The following is a 19,922-nucleotide window of genomic DNA, read 5'->3' as shown; positions in this document are numbered from 1 at the left end:
TATAAAACCTAAAAATGTAAGGAATTATTTTTAGTTTATAGTCATTTTATTCTTTTGTATTAGAACATTGACTTTCTACGCAAACAGAAGCCTCAGGTCCTGTATAAAAAAGAACAATTTTTTCTGTGTAAGAGAAATAATTGTCCTAGTAGATAGGAATATAATAGCTCCTTTTAGTCAATGATTAAGTGTTTGGTTGTAAATGGCAAAGTTAGAAGATATAGACCAAAAGCAGCCTACAGATAGGTTTTGTTTGGCTTACACACTACTTTTCGAAAATGTGAACTAAATGCCACCATTTCATGTAAATATCCAGATTTCTGGCTTTCCTGGAAATAAGGCAAAAATCTGGCCACACTGTATTCCCTCCCAGTTCTATGTTACAGCCACAGGCCACTTTCCATTATTCCGCAACCCTACACACACCCATACCCCCAACCCACCCGGCCCTGCAGGACACCGCAGGCCCCACCACTTCCTGTTATTGTGTGTGTGCTGCCCGGGAGTTACCCATTGATATTGCCTACTCTTCTTCCAGCAGACATCTGGCTTTTTAACCTCAACTGTGAGTTTTGCATTGCTTGAAATTTCCTTCTTCCCATTAGTCTGTTGCTCCACATTCATGCCTACACTTCTTTCTTTTCACCTATGTGTCATTTCTTGGTGTTACTACCACGGTTTTCAGTGTTCAGTTGTCATCTGGATATTCATGCTTTTTGAAGTAGTTTTGCACATAAAGGCATACCTGATGCAAGAATCGTTGTTTTTCCCTTGTGTCAGTTTATACTTAGACCCAAAGAGCGTGGAGACACTTAAGCCACTACCTGTTTCAGAACTAACTGCAATGAAACCTGCCATGCGCTGCCCTTCAGTGACCTGCCACACAACTATAGACAGATTTAGCTCTATTTTGGGACTCTCTGTAGATATTAGAAGCAGAAAGGATATTCTTATTGTTACTTGGTTGCTTTTTCTAAAAGTAGTATTGAGGTTCTAGACCTCTTGTAGACGTTCACAGTCAAGCTTGGTTAAAACAGCAGTTGAAGAATGCCTCGGCTATAGAAGCAAGCAGGTACAAGGAATCTACAGAGGACAGAGATGAATCTTAAAGCAAATTGTTTGCTCTCCACTACTGCTTAGATAGCCAAGAAGCAAGCTTCTCATATTTGATTACCCATTGCTGAATGTGTGAAATGCCTCCCGGAGCCTCTCAGTAACTTCAGGCTTTCTCTCACTCTGACCAATCACTTGGAGTCATTTTTGATTATTCTCTTGCATCTCTCTCACATCTATATGCAAATCTTGTTGATTTCACATGACAAATATCCAGATTCCACCCACTCCTCATTGCTGCCCCTCACATCGTCACGGCCATCGTCATCTCGTCCTTGAATTGCAGAAACAGCCTTTGCACAGTGACCATGCTGATCTCTTTGCAAGCCAAGATCATGTCATCCTTCTCAACACTGCCCAGCCGTTTCCCATCTGCCAGAGTCAAGGCCAAAGTCCTTGAGGTAGCCCAAGCTCCTGTAGGGTTTCTGTGCTCTCCCTTTGCCTCTCTGATGCCGTATCCGGCTCCACCCTCCCTTGCTCACTTTCCCCAGCCACATTGGCCTTGCCGCTGCTCCTCACACATGCCACACATGTCCCACCACAGAGTTTTGCTTCCCTTGGTTTCTTTGAAATGCTCTTCCCTTGGAAGGACCTCACTTCCTGCAGGTCTTGCAGAGGGCTGCCTTCTTGGTGAGGCTTTCCCCAACCACTCTACTTAAAACTGCATCCCACCCTCTCAGACACTGGCTGTATTTCTCCTTCGTACTTACCACTACCTGTTGCAGGATACCTCTTCACTCACCTGTTTTCTCTCTGTCTCCCTCTGCTGAAACGTGTACTGTCAGAGAGCAGGGAATTAGCCATTCTTATTTCACTGCTGGTTTTAAATGTCCAGACTGTGCTGGGGACATAGAGTTTCTTGATAAATATTTGATAAATGAAGTAGGTAGAAATGCCATCAATTTAAACTCTTCTGTTTCCAAAATTCAAATCTGTAAAAAAAAGTATGCTTCCAATTGTGTTTGTACACAATCTTCAAAAAAAATGAAAAATATTTCTTTTTTTCATTATTTGGACATGATCCACAAATCCTAGTTTATCCTACCTAAGCTCTGTTGCTATGTTCCAAACATGTGGAACCTCTATAAGGAATAAAGAAAAGTTGACTGTTTTCAGTTACGTCCTACTAAGGGGTGAGGGATCCAACAGTGATAGGGTGACTTGGCTCACTTCTATCAGCTGCATCCAGAATTCTAATGTATCTTAATTAAGGTCCTTTGAGGGAGTTGTGCTTAGACCATTGTGGCTGTTGGTTGTGTTTCTGGGTCTCAGTTCCACTCTGTTAATTCAGTGGCATCTCTAACTGTTGAGTTGGTTTTATATTTTCCCATGAGTTAAGATATTACAATTTGTAGGCCATGTTAGTTAAATGCAGCATGCTTCTGAACTGTGAAAAATAACATTGAAGGAAAAAAAAGACTTAAAAAGCACACAGAAAATCCTGCTACTTTAGCAGAAAAATTATAAAACAAAAAATTGACAATCTATTGGGCACATTAAACCAGCTGTTGATTTATTAAAATATAGTCACAGTTGATGATATGAGCCATCAAAGAGTGTTAAAATAGGGTGTGATAAATTGTCCAATGTAGTTATTAATTCTGGAGTTTGCATTTACCCATTTCAGGGAATTGTCTAAAGATTTATTCATTTATTTATATTCCTTTATTTATTTGAAAGGCAGAATTGGGGGGTAGATATATATATATATATATATATAGAGAGAGAGAGAGAGAGAGAGAGAGAGACTGACTCCATCTGCTGGTTCACTCTCCAAATGCCCACCTGCTGACTTTTCTCCAAAGCATTGTGAGACAATTTTTGAAGTGTTCACTCCACATGGGCATTTTTATGCAGGCTTTACCTGTAGTAACTCACTACAGTGCTATGAGGAAGAGCATTCCCTCCATCAACAAATGAAAAAACCAAGACAAGAAGAGGTGAAAAGCTTACCTAAAGTCACAAATCTAGGTGGGTGCAGTGCTTGACTTGGACCCAAATTTTCTGGCTCTACAGTTTATGTATGTAATCACTGAGGGAGGGAGGGAGGGAAGGAGAGAGAGAGAAAGAGAAAGGAGAGAGAGGGAGAGAGAAAGGAGAGAGAGAGAGAACTCAATATATTTATGAAATTTTACTGAAATACAGTAAAAAAATTTCTTCAGGAGATGCAAGATAAAAAAACTATCACTTGCAAAATCAAAAGACCTGTTGTGAATTTGACAAACTTTGAACAGATAGATCCATTCAAGAATGCAAAAATCTAATCCCAAGCACCATAAATCTTTTAAGAATGATTTTAATCTCCCTATAATTCCCAACTTTCTGATAGGAAATCCCAAAAATGACCTGGTACTATGCAACATGAGAAAAAGGATCATCTGCCTAGAAAGTTTTCGCTGAAGCCAGTACAGGACACTAAGGACACCACTGGACACATGGAAGAGTGTAGTGTGGGGTTACTCTTCACACGTCAACTGAAGGCGGTGATTACCAGCAACAGGCTGGGCAGGAACTCATAAAGAACAGTGCCTCTTCAAAAATTCTAGTAACAAAATCAAATGTGTTTTCAGAATACATGCTAAGTTGCTTCTGCTGCATGTTTATGAAGCAACAACAAAGTCTTTCAATGTTGTAAGTTGTGAATGTTTTTCTTTCCCTTCTCAGTAAGTCACTGAATACTTTTTTCTTTAGCATCCAATATAAACATATTGTGATAGACTTCAGGAAAACAAAACTCTTTAGATACTACTCATACTTAAAAACATAGGTTAACAATATAGTTTTAAAAAATTTGGAGGGGGGGGGCTGGTGCTGTGGCTCACTAGGTTAATCCTACGCTTGCGGTACCAGCATCCCATATGGGCGCCAGGTTCTAGTCCTGGTTGCTCCTCTTCCAGTCCAGCTCTCAGCTGTGGCCTGGGATAGCAGTGGAGGATGGCCCAAGTGCTTGAGTCCCTGCACCTACATGGGAGACCCAGAGAAAGCTCCTGGCTCCTGGCTTTGGATTAGCACAGTTTTGGCCATTGCAACCATTTGGGGAGTCAACCAACGGAAGGAAGACCGTTCTCTCTGTCTCTCTCTCTCTCTCTGCCTGTAACTCTACCTGTCAAATAAGTAAAATCTTTAAAAAAAATTTTTTTTCATAGGGGCTGGCGCTGTGGCGCAGTGGGCTAACGCCCTGGCCTGAAGCGCTGGCATCCCATATGGGCACCAGTTTGAGACCTGGCTGCTCCTCTTCCGATCCAGCTCTCTACTGTGGCCTGAGAAAGCAGTAGAAGATGGCCCAAGTGCTTGGGTCCCTGCACCCGCGTGGGAGACCCAGAAGAAACTCCTGGCTTCAGATTGGCGCAGCTCCGGCCGTTGCAGCCAACTGGGGAGTGAACCAGCAGATGGAGACCTCTCTCTCTCTGCCTCTCCTCTCTCTGTGTAACTCTGACTTTCAAAATAAATAAATCTGAAAAAAAATTTTTTTCATAGACCATTCTAATTTTTCCCAAAGCACTATGGAGGAGCTTTTGCTTATAGGAAGAGCTCATTAAATTGAACACATACTTTGAAAATCAGGTTGTAAATCTGGCCATGTTACACTTATATTTATTTATTTATTTATTTATTTATTTATTTTTAACTTTTATTTAATGAATATAAATTTCCAAAGTACAGAATATTGATTACAATGACTTCCCCCCCATAACATCCCTCCAACCCGCAACCCTCCCCTTATCCACTCCCTCTCCCCTTCCATTCATGTCAAGATTCATTTTCGATTCTCTTTATATACAGAAGATCAGTTTAGCATACATTAAGTAAAGATTTCAACAATTTGCTCCCACACAGAAACATAAAGTGAAAAATACTGTTTGAGTACTAGTTATAGCATTAATCTCAATGTACAGCACACTAAGGACAAAGATCCTACATGAGGAGTAAGTGCACAGTGACTCCTGTTGTTGACTTAACAAATTGACACTCTTGTTTATGGCATCAGTAATCACCCTAGGCTCTTGTCATGAGCTGCCAAGGCTATGGAAGCCCCCTGGGTTCACCGACTCTGATAATTTTTAGACAAGGCCATGGTCAAAGTGGAAGTTCTCTCCTCCCTTCAGAGAAAGGTACCTCCTTCTTTGATGACCCATTCTTTCCACTGGGATCTCACTCACGGAGATCTTTCATTTAGTTTTTTTTTTTTTTTTTTTTTCCCCAGAGTGTCTTGGCTTTCCATGCCTGAAATACTTTCATGGGCATTTCAGCCAGATCCGCATGCCTTAAGGGCTGATTATGAGGCCAGAGTGCTGTTAGGACATTTGCCATTCTATGGGTCTGCTGTGTATCTCACTTCCCATGTTGGACCATTCTCTCCCTTTTTTATTCTATCAGCTAGTATTTGCAGACACTATTCTTGTTTATGTGATCCCTTTGGTTCTTGGTCCTATCATTACGATCAATTGTGAACAGAAATTGATCACTGGGACTAGTGAGATGGCATTGGTACATGCCACCTCGATGGGATTGAATTGGAATCCCCTGGTATGTTTCTAACTCTACCGTTTGAGGTAAGTCAGCTTGAGCATGTCCAGAATTGCACATCTCTTCCCTCTCTTATTCCCACTCTTATATTTAACAGCTGTCACTTTTCAGTTGTTTCAGCACTTAAGAAGAATTGTGTATTGATTACAGTATTCAACCAAAAGTATTAAGTAGAATAAACAAAAAAAATACTAAGAGGGATAACATATTAAGCTGCTCATCCCCACTGCTCTCAGAATAAAGTCCAACTTCCTTTGCATAGAATTTAGGGTAAGCAGGAGTCATGACATACAAAATCTTAGGACGTGCTAGCTCCTTCCCTGGATCACTGGGTCCTCCTCTCTCCATGATCCTCTGGTCTCCTCCTACTTATCCTTTGAGTCTAGGCATGAAGCGCCTGCATCTGCAGTCTGCCTTGACCATTGACTAGCAATACTGCGTTAGATACTGTATTAGACAGGACTGTCCTGAGAAATAGAATCAATAGGATATTTATATAACTACATAGAAAGAGATGTAATATGAAGGACTTGCTGGTGCAACCAGGAAAACTGAGAAACCCTTTCCTTTGCATCTGCCATGGAGAGGCCTAGGAAAGCTGAAGGTGTAGTTTCAGTCCAAACCCGAATGTCTGAGCACTTGGAGGCTGGTGAAGTTCTTAGTCCCAGCCACGGTCTGAGAACCAGGAGCACTGATGTCTGAAGACTGGAGAAAACATGTCCCAGCTCAGAGAGAGCAAATGGACCCTTCCTCTGCCTTTGTGTTTTACTCGAGCCCTCAGTAGATTAGATGATTGATTAAATTAAAAGATTGATTAGTGATTTTTTTGTTTTACTCATTCTACCAATTCAAATACTCATCTATTTCAAAAAATACTCCACGAATACACTCTCAAATAATGTTTCATCAGCCATTTGGACAACCCTTAGCCTAGTCAAGTTTATGTCTAAAATTAACCATCACAGGTGCTGTAGCGTAGAGGATAAAGCTACCACCTGCACTGCTGGTATTCCATCCAGGCACCAGTTCAAGTCCCATCTTATCCACTTCCCATCCAGCTCCCTGTTAATGCACCTGGGAAAACAGCATAATCTTCATCTCTGTCATGATGACCACTTTGTTCATGGGCCTACTGGGTGATGGCATGGGTGACTGAGGAAAGAGGTTGGCTGGTATCCATGGAGTGAGTCATCCTATCCACCTGACTGTTAAATCCTCCTCTGCTGGGGTCACACTTTGGTAAGCAGTCACATGAGATAAATACATTCACTTTTTTGCCCAAAGAAATCTATCCACATGCTGCTTCCCCAAAGAGTTTTGTAACCAATTTTCCAATCAAATTTCTTTAAAATCCCTGACCATCCAGTCAAACAATGGACTATAGCTCATGAATTTTTTTTATTTATTTGAAAGTCAGAGTTACATACAGAGAGAGGAGAGGCAGAGAGAGAGAGAGAGAGAGAGAGGTCTTCCATCTGCTGGTTCACTCCCCAGATGACCGCAATAGCCGGTGCTTCTCTGATCCGAAGCCAAGAGCCAGGAGTCTCCTCCGGGTCTCCCACGCAGGTGCAGGGGCCCAAGGACTTGGGCCATCTTCTACTGCTTTTCCAGGCCATAGTAGAGAGCTGGATCGGTGAGGAGCAGCCGGGACTGGAACCAGCGCCCATATGGCATGCCTGCGCTTTAGGCCAGGTCATTAACCCACTGTGCCACAGCACTGGCCCCTCCTGAATTGTTAAATAATAATTCATCTGGTTGATTGGCTTCTAAGCAAAGTGGATAATCAGGCACACTGTCCAAAGTCCTATCCATTGAGATTTTCCTCATAGATGTTCCAGGGAGGGACTGTAGTGCTGTTGCTGTCCATTTTGGGGTATTACCTGCATATTGAGTACAGCCATCTGTAATTAGGTCATAGTCTCCACTTTCTCTGTCAACTGATGAATGGGAACTCCCCTGAGGCTACAGGTAAAGAGCTGGCAGAGAGAAGGCAATGTCACAGGAGTGAGGAGACGCAAACATTTGGACTGCTTCTTCATGTAACTTATTTGTGTCTTCAGGACATGCCTGACCCTGATCATGTACATTCCGCTTCCATTTGAGAACGGATGCTACTGTGCTTGCCCAGCTTTATGGTTTTTTGGGGTCAAATAACACAAGTTCCTGATGGACAGTTCCAGTACACAAAGGAATGTCTTCACATGCCCCACCCCAATGGGGTGCTAGAAATTTCACTGATGTATAAGGTTCCTGAATTTTAGTTGATTTGATTTCCCACTCTTTGATATGCAAATGTCTTACAAATATGTGCTCAGTAGCTACTAATGCTTGCTCAGTGGATCCAGTCAACGTAATATTATCAGTGTAATGGACCAGTGTCATATACGTATAAGGGAAAGACAGTCGAGATCTCTAAGTTATAAGCTAAATTATAACATAGGTCTAGAAAGTTGGTACACCCCTAAGGTAGGACAGTGAAAGTCTATTGCTGGCATTGCTAGCTGAAAGGAAACTGCTTCTGATGGACTTTAATGGACAGGTATAGAGAAAAGAGTCATTTTCCAGATCAATAACTGCATACCAGGTGCCAGGGGATGCATTAATTTGCTCAAGCAATGAAACCAGATCTGGTAAAGCAGCTACAGTTGGAGTCACCACCTGGTTAAGCTTACAATAACACACTGTCATTCTTCAAGGTATAACTGTCTTCCGTACAGGTCAATTTATAAAGTTATATTGGGACACAGTGGGAGTCACAATCCCTGTATCTTTCAAGTCCTTGTGGCTAATCTCTGCCATCCTTCCACGCATACAGAATTGGTTTTGATTTATTATTTTCCTAGGGAGAGATAGTGCTGATGGTTTCCACTTGGCCATTCCTACTATGATGGCTTTCACTCCACAGGCTGGTGAACCAGTGTGGGGACTTTGGCTAGCTGCTCAGTACATTTATAAAATTATGCATTCTAGAAGTGGAAAATAACCACAAGATAGATTTGAGGACCCAGTGGACCCATTGTCAGATGGGCCTGAGCCTTTGACTGCCTGACCTATGAAGTCCTCTGACAGTGGTCCATAGTGACATTCAGTCCTCCTCTGATAGTGGTCCACAGTGACATTCAGAGTCTCCTGGAATTGGTTAAGAGGCTGTGACAGTTTTTTTGATTTGAGTTAGGCTTTCTTTCACTTACCCTAAATTTTTCCTGCATAAACAGAACAAGTAAGCATTTAGTAGGGTTTTTATCTATTTTACTCCTAGGAATACTGTCATTAACCAGCCAACATCACAGACTTCTAATCGATGCTTTGACTCTTGTCCATTAGTGTCTGTTTTTGCCTTTGGCAGGTACTAAAGAGGATCAGCATTATTTTGCATGGCAACTGTCTCAGTGGATATCATTACAGTTTCCCCAGGCTGTGTGGGGTTAATCCCCTCAGAAGGAGGTTGAAAGTCTGATACCACTGAGAGAGGAGAGGCCAGCCAGAACCACTGGAGTTGGGGGGAAATTCCTCCCCTGGGCAAAGAAGCCTCACCCCAATGTCCCCAGTTTCTCTAAGTATCTTCCCCTAAGTCCCCATTCTGACTAATAGGACCCCATGCTTTCCATGCCCATGTTCCCACTCCAACAGAAAACCCCCTGCAAGGCTGGGGATTCTGCTTGTGTTGTAGTTTGGTCAGTTGTAAGATGAAGTTCTGCATCTGATTTTCAGAAATGTCAGCTCCACAGCTCCAGGAGACACAGGCTCCTTTAGGGCACACATAGAAGCTCTTAGGTCACAGATGTAGTATTTGTGCTGGGAATTTGTCCAGTAATATTAGATGCAGTTGACCAATGTCACTATATTCATTAATTTTCCAAAAAAGTGTTTGGCAATATCATATACAGCTACCTAGCTCCTTGCTTCTTATAAATGGCTGATTTATAAGAAAGCATGGGATCCTAAATGGCTGATTAGGACTATTCAATGCCAATAGCTTGCATATCTATAAACAATCACTCAGTGACTATTGTTTTTTCAAAAAGAAGCTTTATTTATTTCTTTATTTATTTTTATTTACTTGAAAGGCAAAGCAACAGAGAGGCAGAGCAAGAGAAAGGGATCTTCTGTCTCCTAACACTCCCCAGATGCCCACAACAGACAGTGCAGGACCAGGCCAAAGCCAGGAACCTGGAACTCAATCCAATCTCCCACTATGTGGCAGGGACCCAAGTATTTGAACCATCATCTTCTATCTCCTAGAGTGTGCAATAGCAGAAAGAAGCAGGATCATAAATGGGATAGCCAGAATTCAAACCAGACATGCCAATGGCAGAATCTTAACCACTGTGCCAGTAGAATCTTTACTACAGGAAATAGTCTTTAGCATTTTTAAACCTAAACAGGTTAGAAAGCCAATTCTAGTAATTCGAATTCAGGATCAATTTAAACAACTTAAAATTCTATTCTTCTAGAACCACTCAGTGCAAACATCTATATTATTAGGGGTTTATTAGCCTGTATTCTCCAGAGAAACTGAAACAATAGAGTACATATATGATATAATATATCTGCCCCCCAGTATCTACTATAAAGCTCTTAAAACTCCTGTAATTTCCTAAGTAGTAGGGATGCCAGGAGAATCTTTTGTTCAAGTGAGGTTACTTTAGATGTCTCTGAATGGCAGTTGGCCACCAGAAAGAGTAAGTCATGGTTAGAAGCCTGGAACTTTTCATCCCTATCCCCCAATCACCAGAAAGGAGAAGCTGGGCTGAAGATTGAGTTATTAACAACCACACCTCCATAAACATCCCTGAAAGATAGGTTTGGAATGCTGAACATGAGGAGGAGGTGCTGAGAAGGTGGCATGTTCAGAGAGGGGGCATGGAAGCTCCACACCCTTTACCACAAACCTTGCACTATAGCCCTCTTCACCCAGCTGTTCATCTGTACCCTTGTAATTTCCTTTATGATAAATGGATAAGCATAAGTAATATATTTCTCTGAGTTCTATGGGCCACCACAGCAAATATCAGATGCAAGAGCTGGTCACAGGTACTCCCAGTAGTGGTCAGAGGCACAGGTCGCAATCTGAGACTTGTGATTGGCATTTGAATTGGGGAATGGTCTTGTGGTACTGAGCACTTAACCAATGAGGTCTGCACTGCCTACAGGTAGGGTCAGAATTGAATTAAATTGTAGTATAGCCAGCTGGAATATGCTGAAGAATTGCTTGGTATGGAGAGAAACTCCATAAATTTTGGTGACAAAAAGTGATCTGTATTGATATTATAGTAGGAGCAAACAGTCTGACGATTGTTATTTCTTACTTTTTAGGCAGGATAGTGTTCAGGTTATGATTTTAAGTCAGGGAGTCAGAGGAGCCACACTGAAGGGTGATGTTTGATTAAGTATTTGAAGGAGTAAGCAAGTTCACCCCATTGATGTCTTAGTGGAAGAACACCCAGGCAGACCAAACAGCTAATGCCAAGGCTTAGCTTCTTCCAGGAACAGTCCAGAGATCAGAGTGTCTGGAAATAGTGAATGAAGATGATGGAATAGAGGGAGAAGGCAGGGAGGAAATGACAGAGTTGGGTGTTCTGAGGGAATGATAGAGGGTATAAGTTCTACTGCAAGTGAAATAGAGCCAGTGCTGGACCATGGGCACAAGGGTTACATGACTTGGCTTATATTTTGAATGTGTAAGCACTATCTGGGGGCATAAACTCTATTTTAGTAAGCAAGAAATTGATCTTTCTTAATTGATAGTTTCCTCCTTCATGTTCCTTGCACATTTTCTTGTGTAGCCAATTTTGTGTCAAGTGAAAAGTATTGTCCTATACATTTGAATCTTATCCAATATTTCTCAGCCAAGAGATCTTGGCACACAGGAACTTTATGGCTTGTGGCTAGGACTTTCCAAAAATTCACAGGCAAGAGAAATTTTAGGACATTGTCCTAAGATGGAATCAAGAAAAAAAATGTGATTTTAATCCTTGTTTGAGTATTATTTCAAATAATTTCTTATAACATGGGCATATGGTCTAGGATGCGGTACAAGAATTTATAATCACATCTATACAAAGGTCCTGTGAAATGTTCCTGCACCTTTGAATCAAATACCAGGTGTGAACCTTTGGAACAATCCCAACATTTGCAAAATCATCATTTCTGGGTTCTTGTTAGTTTTTTTCCAAATCCAAAGGGGATGTATCAATTTATTGGAATTTACTCTAGAAAGGTTTTGGCACCAGCCAACATGAAAAGTCACAGAGAAGCTATTTCAAAAGTAAACTAGAGGAAATATTTTGCATAAGAAGACTATAAATGACTAGTAAATCTGGTAAAAATGTTTTCACTGGAATGATGACCAAAGAAATGCAAATCAGTAGTTATATATTTAAAATGAATTTCAAGGAGAGAAAAAGGAAAAGTGAAGAATATTAGGATATTTGGGTGAGAATATATGAGTTTAGTAAGATACAACCTTAAACTGCTTGTGAAAGGGAATAGGAAAGTTCTCACCTTATTGATGCTTGCAGTGGATGAAATAAGCAGTGCCACACTGTGAGTTATAAACCTTACAAAAGATCACGTATTTTGGCTCTGTAGTTGTACTGCTGGGAAAATTTAGGGAATAAAAAAAGAATTACTTTAAATACTGTAGCATTATTTTAAATAGAGAAAACATATATCTTCCAATAAAAGAAGGGTTAAACAAATTTTTATTTATTATTATTATTATTATTTTTGAGAGGCAGTGCTACAGACAGAGAGACGGAGAGAAAGAACCATCCTCTGGTTCACTCCCCAAATGCTGCAATGGCTGGAGTGGGGCTGATGATCTAAAACCAAGAGCCAAAAGCCTCCTCTGGGTCCCGACATGGGTACAGGGGCCCAAGTACTTGGACCATCTTCTGCTTTCCCAGGCCATAGCAGAGAGCTGGATCGGAAGTGGAGCAGCTGGGACTCGAACCATTGTCCACATGGGATGCTAATGGCCCAGGCAGTGGCTTAGTTAAGCCACAGAGCCAGCCCCCAGGCTATTTTATTTAAAATATTTATATTTATGTATTAGAGAGAGAGACAGAGAGACAGAGAGAGAGAGAGAGAGAGAGAGATATGAATCTTCTATCTATAGGCTCACTCCCCAAATGCTGGAAGCTAGGAACAGGGAGTCAAGCACTTGAGCTGTCATTTGCTGCTCTCAGCCTGTGCATCAGCAGGAAGCTGGATCAAAGCAGCAGGGAGTAACTGGGACTTGAACAGGGCACTTACAGTTGTCCCAAGGGGGCAGCTTAACCTGCCCATGGCCTACCCCAAACAAAATAGTTTAAATACATTTAATAAATATTATACAATGTTAAATATTCAAGAAGAAATGATATGAAAAAATACGATGTGTTTGATGCAGAAAAAACAAGGTTCAGACACGTGGTCTCAGCCATTTACAAATATGTGAAGGAAACAAAGGCCAGGTGGAAATCTGCCAACTTGATGACAGTGAATCTTTGAACAGTGAGGGTGTAGGGCTTTATTTTTTCTAACACGTTTATGCTTAGCTCTTATAATAAATAGCAATATATAATATTTGCAATGATTTTCTACATTTGTATTATTTTCCATTATTTCTAGTGCTTTTCTGTTATTTTATTTTTATATTATTGTTCAATCTGAAATTAAATTATTTGAATATATAAATCGTTTAATATTTTCTGCATATAACCTTTCAAAATTATTTTTGAATAAAACAAAAATATATTCAGTGTCTAGCTTGGTAGTTAAAACAAATGAGAAAATCTTTTTGATCTACTCAGTGGCACCAAGTGGATAGAGGGATACAATATAGACCAAACATCTTAACAGAAGACAACTACCAATTTTCTAGATGCCTAATAAATGCCATTAGTTTGCTATTTAGCTTACCGGGGTAAAATGAATTAATAAGAGTCTATTTAGTGGTAAGTGTAGAGTATTTTAATCTGAACCAAATTATTAATAAAGTTGACTCTACATGGCACAGTAGGTTAATCCTTCACCTGCAGTGCTGGCATCCCATGTGGACACTGGTTCTGGTCCTGGCTGCTCCTCTTCCAAACCAGCTCTCTGCTAAGGCCTGGGAAAGCAGAAGAGGATGGCACAAGTGCTTAGGCCCCTGCACCCATGTGGGAGACTGGGAAGAAGCACCTGGCTCCTGGCTTTGGATCGGCACAGCTCCGGCTGTTGTGACCATTTGGGAAGTGAACCAAAGGAAGGAAGACCTTTCTTTCTTTCTTTCTTTCTTTCTTTCTTTCTTTCTTTCTTTCTTTCTTTCTTTCTTTCTTTCTTTCTCTCTCTCTCTCTCTCTCACTGTCTGTAACTCTACCTCTCAAATAAATAAATAAAATCTTAAGAAAATATAGGTTTTCTTTAACATGCCATCACTGAGGAACAGATGCACAGGATAAATAATTCAAGTAAATATCAACAAGGAGAAGAACTATATGCATAAGACACTGATTTTCATACACCTACAGGCCACCTTATAAGAAGTGTGGAAGAGAAAAGGTGGCAATTTGCAATTCTGTGTGGATCTGGTCAAGTCCTAGAAGAAGGAGGACACCATTGTCTCTTCAGTTTGGTTTTCCATTCTTCTGATTATTTGACTCATTGATAGCCTGCCTTTATATAAATAATAGTACCCTCTCTTTTTAGTTTTGTAAAAGCAAGAATTTTAATTTTATTACTAGGAAAAAAAACCAGTTATTTGTTATTTTAAGAATATGTGCTTTTTACCCCCAATTAAGTCTCTACTCTTGCTACCGGGAAGTCAGCATTTTGTCATGAGGCAGCTGTATTCGATGAGTTCGAAGCAACCCTAGTAGGTCCTCCTTCTCTTGGGAATTCTCATTCCACAGCTGGCTTAGCTTTTTCCACCTTAGTGACCCATGTACAAACTGAATTCCCAAATTATCCAAAACCTCCCCACAAAACATGCTATGTTCCCAGGAGCTCAAATTGGTATGCAGGTAAAGTGTGTCTCAAAAACCTGCTGATTATAAAAGTGGGAATTCTGAGTAGTCTCTTGAAACCAGCCACATTAACACCTCTGGGACTGGTGCTTGGCTCTCTGCAAAAGTAATTTTCTAAAAGCGTTGCCTTAGCACCCCCAGGTGAGCACTTCTTTTCTCCCAAGATGGCTTCTCATCCGTTTGGTGCTTCGAAGCATTTTGCCGAAACACTTCTCTCCCAGGACTTGGAACACCTGACGCACATGTGCTGTTCTGTTTTACAGTCCTCAGTCTTGTTGGATGGCTGTGAGGTTTTGTCACACAGACATTCAGCCTCCTTCATTCAGGGCATGAAGGCCTGAATGTACAGACCCCACACCAGTCCTGCAAGACCCTCCACACATCAGAGCACACAAGGTCACAAGGAGACACGGTGCTGCCACGATTATGTGATCCCTAACGGGAGAGGCAGCAGGAGCTCCATTTTCCTTTAAACTCCTAGCCTAGCCGGGAAATCACTTACCTTCCTAGGTGCTTTTAATAGAATCGGCCCATACTGAATCTGGACTATGACCCAGCCATCACGTGACTCAGTACACGAGTGGGTCTGCCAGCCCTAGTTAAGCCTCGTGTAGCTGCTGCCCCAGCTGACACTGGGATTGGAGCTGATGAGTTACATACTCACATTCTAAACTGCCTTTTAGAATCACCAGGTCTGCTTCAAAGGGGCAACTCCGTGTCACTGCAGCCACCCCAACCTCTGAGAACAGCTTGTTGTGAGCCGCAGGTAGGGAAACAAGAAAAATCTACCTCTCTGTTTACCACATGGAAGATGTGGAGAAGAGGATTCTAGCTATAAACTTTTTTTTTTTTTAAAAGAGACATAGAGATAGAACATGATCATCCGTTGGTTTACTCCTCAAATGCCCGCAATAGCTAGGGCTGGGCCAGGCTGAAGGCCTGCAGGCAGGAACTTAATCTAGGTCTCCTTCACAGGTGACAGGATCTCAACTACTTGAGCCATCACCTGCTGCCTCCCAGGTTTGCGTCGGCAGGAACCTGGAATCAGAACCAGGAATCGAAACCAGGCACTCTGACGATACCGGATACGGGTGTCATCATTGGCATCTTAACCCTTTAGTCAGATACCTACCCCAACTTCAAGCTCTAAGAACTCAGGAGTGCTAAAACAATCCTTGCCATTGCTTATAAAGAGCATCAAACATTTAGTATCTGTAGGAAAATCCTGCCCTGGGCTGATCTTGCAGCATGTCCTTTTTGGTTATCTCTTTTTGTTCAGTTTTTCTTTGGTAAGAAATCAAGCTACTCAGTGCAATGGACTTACTGAGCATACTGAAATGAAGGGTTTTGATTTCTGTTCACAGGTGTTTTGCTTGCATTTACCTGATGCTCCCTGCAGCTAATCCAAAGATACTGTAATTTTCTCATTGTTGATAAAAACTGACACACACACTCTTTAGAGATCTTTGATGCTAAGAATGTAAGCTTTTCTTCTTTTTCTAATTGTGTAACTGATAGCAGTTTTACAGAAACCTGACCAAGCTGTATATAAGATAAAGAAGAAACGCAGGGGGAGGAGGCAGCTCTGAACAGAACAGTTAGGGGATCAAGAATTTCTTTCTTTTCTTTTCTTTCTTTTTTTTTTTTTTTTTTTTTTGACAGGGAGAGTGGACAGTGAGAGAGAGAGACAGAGAGAAAGGTCTTCCTTTGCCGTTGGTTCACCCTCCAATGGCCGTCGAGACACCCCGCTGATCCGATGGCACTCTGGGCTGATCCGATGGCAGGAGCCAGGTGCTTCTCCTGGTCTCCCATGGGGTGCAGGGCCCAAGCACCTGGGCCATCCTCCACTGCACTCCCGGGCCACAGCAGAGAGCTGGCCTGGAAGAGGGGCAACCGGGACAGAATCCGGCGCCCCGACCGGGTCTAGAACCTGGTGTGCTGGCGCCACTAGGCGGAGGATTAGCCTGTTGAGCTACGGCACCGGCCGAGAATTTCTTTTGAGGCTCAATTTTCACATTACACCTTCCCCTCCCCTTCCTTGCCTCTTCTCCTGGGGTCCTTACCCCAGACAAACTGCATTCACTGATTCATTTGACAAGTCAGGGAGGTGGGGGAAGATAAGTTATTAATAACACTTTTAAAAAATTTTTTTAAAGATTTTATTTATTTATTTATTTGAGAGGTAGAGTTACAGACAGTAAGAGGGAGAAAGAGAGAGAAAGGTCTTCCATCAACTGGTTCATTCCCCAGATGGCCGCAACTGCCGAGCTGTGCCGATCCGAAGCCAGGAGCCAGGTGCTTCTTCCTGGTCTCCCATGCGGGTGCAGGGGCTGAAGCACTTGGGCCATCCTCCACTGCCTTCCCAGGCCACAGCAGAGAGCTGGTTTGGAAGAGGAGCAGCCAGGACTAGAACCGGTGCCCATATGAGATGTTGGCACCGCAGGTGGGGGATTAATCCACTGTGCCACGGTGCCGGCCCCTAATAACATTTTTATAGGTGAGTAAACAGATGCCTCAATCAGGATGCCTTGCTGAGCATTTCACACTTTTTCATGGCAAATATAGGGCTTGCAAGCAGGCTGCATCTTTCACTATCCAGTGCTTTGACCTCTTCCCAACCCAAACCAACACTGGGTTTATTTTTGTCTGTGAAATCATCTATACTTAAGGAATAATTAGCTTTTGTGTCTCTTCAAAGATGTTGGAGCTAATGTTGCAGTGCATCGGGTTAAGCCACCACCTGCAACACCAGCAAATCATAGGGACACTGGTTCAAGTCCTGGTTGCTCCACTTCCCATCCAGCTCCCTGCTAATGCACCTGGGAAGGCAGCAGAGTATGGCCCAAGTGCTTGGATCCCTGGGAACCTTGTGGGAGACCTGGCTGAAGCTCCATCTGACTTCAGCCTGGTCCAACCCTGGCCATTTGGGAGTGACCCAGTGGATGGAAAAATCCCTCTTTTTCTCTCTGTAATTCTTTCTTTCAAATAAATAAATCTTTAAAAACTAAAATGAAACAAAGCACGTTTATGACTCCTATTTGTAATGCAGGCACGGTGTGTCTGGCAGCCTCTCTTTCCTGCAGCTTGGGGGGACAGGGTGCTGTGGAGTCTGTATGGCCCCAGGCAGGGTGCCCAGGCAGCCTGAGCTCACGACAGGTGCAGGCCTTTCCGCCCCCTGCTTGCCTCAGTGAGTGGGTGCCTGGCGTCACCCCTGGGATCCCAGGACACAACTGCCTTATGCTGTTATTTCACTGTAAGCCTAGACAGTAACTCTAGGCCTTTTCCGAAAGTGTGACAGCCTTTTCTGATGAACATACAACTTCTGCTTCAGCATCAAGACTGGCTTTCTAACCTCCTTCTCCTCTGTTACTAACTTCCCAGCTCACCGTCCACATCCCCACATTAAGAACCCTCCGAGCGTCTCTTTCCTTTTCTGGGCTCTTGAAGATCCAACCTCTTCTGAGGAGGAAAAGGCGTGCACTCACTATTAAGACAGCAGTCTTAACGATTCATATGCCATATGCCATCTCTTACTTGGATGTGCTTTCCTTTTGAAAAGAAGAACCAAAGGATTGAATATGTAATGGTGGAATGTCTACTATTGTGTGTGTGCAGCACTTTGATAGACTGAGGGAGAGAAGAGAAATGAAAGGAAACAAGCCAGGAGAGGGTGTCCTTGAAATTATCCCAAGGGGGATTCACATCTTTGCTGTGTGCACAAAGGCTCCTTTTCATACTAACTTGACTGGCTTCAGAGAATGGGACAAGAATCTCATTTTTTCCCTCTGCTTCATTTGGTGACCCAGAGTGTAAAGGCCAAGGTAAAAGATGAAAGCCCCATGATGGGAAGCGAGGGCCTTGGGGTCAGACAGATCCAGATTCAAACGCTCAGCCACGTACGAGCTGTGCGTCCTTCGGTACATCCCAAGCTGAGCGCCAGTTCCTTCCTCCGAAAATAGAGCCTGGTCCTTGGCAGAGTAGGGCAGGATCAAATGGGTCGGGACAGGTGGAGCACCCACCACAGCACGCCGTGTTCCCTGACCCCTGCAGCTGCGCCCCTGTGCAAAGTGGCTTCATCACAGATACCTCCCTTTCTGCTCTTCAGATTGAGGCTGTGGCTGCTTGGATTTATTTCTTAGAACCAGATAAATTTCTAGGAATTGGCAGCACTTAGAAACACAGGGAATGATTTAGAGCTCTCATGAGAAGCCAAAGAAAGCAATTACAGAGTGAAGATAGTCTGTCCTCCTTCTCCTCCTGTTCTTCCTCCTCTGTCCCCTCCTCCTCCTCTTCTCAAAACATTATTTACTATTCAAAACACTGCAAGTTAAAGAGAGAGAGATTAATTATACGCAAATCCCTACTCCCCTTGTCCAAGATGTAAATTAGAAGTCATTGAGAGATACCTGTGTGCTGCACAGGCTGCCAAGATTTGAAGTTTCCAACTCCCTTGATGTTATGTTTCAGGAAATCTGATTTGGAGATCAAATTTTAGAATAATAAATGGCCCTGCTCAGAGTCCCGCATGGTCCTGGCTCCTGCGGAGTAATCTCAGCACTTCTCTTTGAAAATCTCAATACAAAATCTTTTGTTCCTGTTTTGCTACATCACTTGAGATATATATATATATATATCCATACATATATATAATATATATGTAAAATATACGTATTTACACACATACACACATACAATGAGAATCAGCAGTACAATCTTATGCATCATTTAATTTTCCTATGAAGCAAAATTCACTGTGGTTACGCTATAAGGTCTCAATGATCTTCACAAAGGTCAAAATAAATTTATAAAACATATATGCATATAAACATGTTATGTTTAGCTAGTCTTTTAAAAATGCTCCCCTTTACTTGAATGCTTCCCAGAGTCCACAGTAGCATTCCTGAACTACCTGAATTTCATCAACAGCTCGATTGCTGTTGTCTAGTCTCTGCTCCAAAGACAATATCCAGCCCACTTCTGGGGCTGGCTCAGCTGCAAAGCTGCTTTCTATTGCTCCAGCTTTTCCGTATTTTCAATGTAAGGATGAGATCCTACCGAATGCTTTTTAGCATTGTCTGCCCTTTATTTGGAATTAAAATTCTGGTTGATTAACTAAGAGGCTCAGTTTAAGGAAATTCATTTAAAAAATTTATTAGGAGTATAGTTAATCCCTACATACTTACCACCAGCTTCCAGAAGTGTCAACTCATGGACAAACATATTCATGCAAATAGTTGTGGGTTTTTTTTTGGTTGTTGTTGTTTCTATGTTTAAATAGACTAGATTTTGAGC

At 42.2% G+C, this 19,922-nt stretch overlaps 1 protein-coding gene across 3 annotated transcripts in view; it reads right to left on the bottom strand.

Moving 5' to 3' along the window:
• DYRK2 (dual specificity tyrosine phosphorylation regulated kinase 2) overlaps positions 1-15,280 on the bottom strand; it is a 44,673-nt gene extending 29,393 nt beyond the window's left edge. For 2 of the 3 annotated variants that reach the window (XM_070052582.1, XM_070052585.1), the window contains exons 1-3: positions 15,133-15,280; positions 12,145-12,239; positions 1,856-2,045 (exon numbers count right to left, since the gene is read on the bottom strand). The gene's annotated coding sequence lies outside the window, so the exon portion shown is untranslated. The remainder of the gene's footprint in view (positions 1-1,855; positions 2,046-12,144; positions 12,240-15,132) is intronic. The other variant, XM_070052583.1, reaches the window with a different exon arrangement.
• Positions 15,281-19,922: the final 4,642 nt, after the last annotated feature.

Source organism: Oryctolagus cuniculus, chromosome 11, assembly GCF_964237555.1.
Source record: "Oryctolagus cuniculus chromosome 11, mOryCun1.1, whole genome shotgun sequence".
Classification (NCBI taxonomy): Eukaryota; Metazoa; Chordata; class Mammalia; order Lagomorpha; family Leporidae; genus Oryctolagus; species Oryctolagus cuniculus.
The sequence above is the reverse complement of the archived record's forward strand: the minus strand, read 5'-3'. Positions and strand labels throughout refer to the sequence as shown.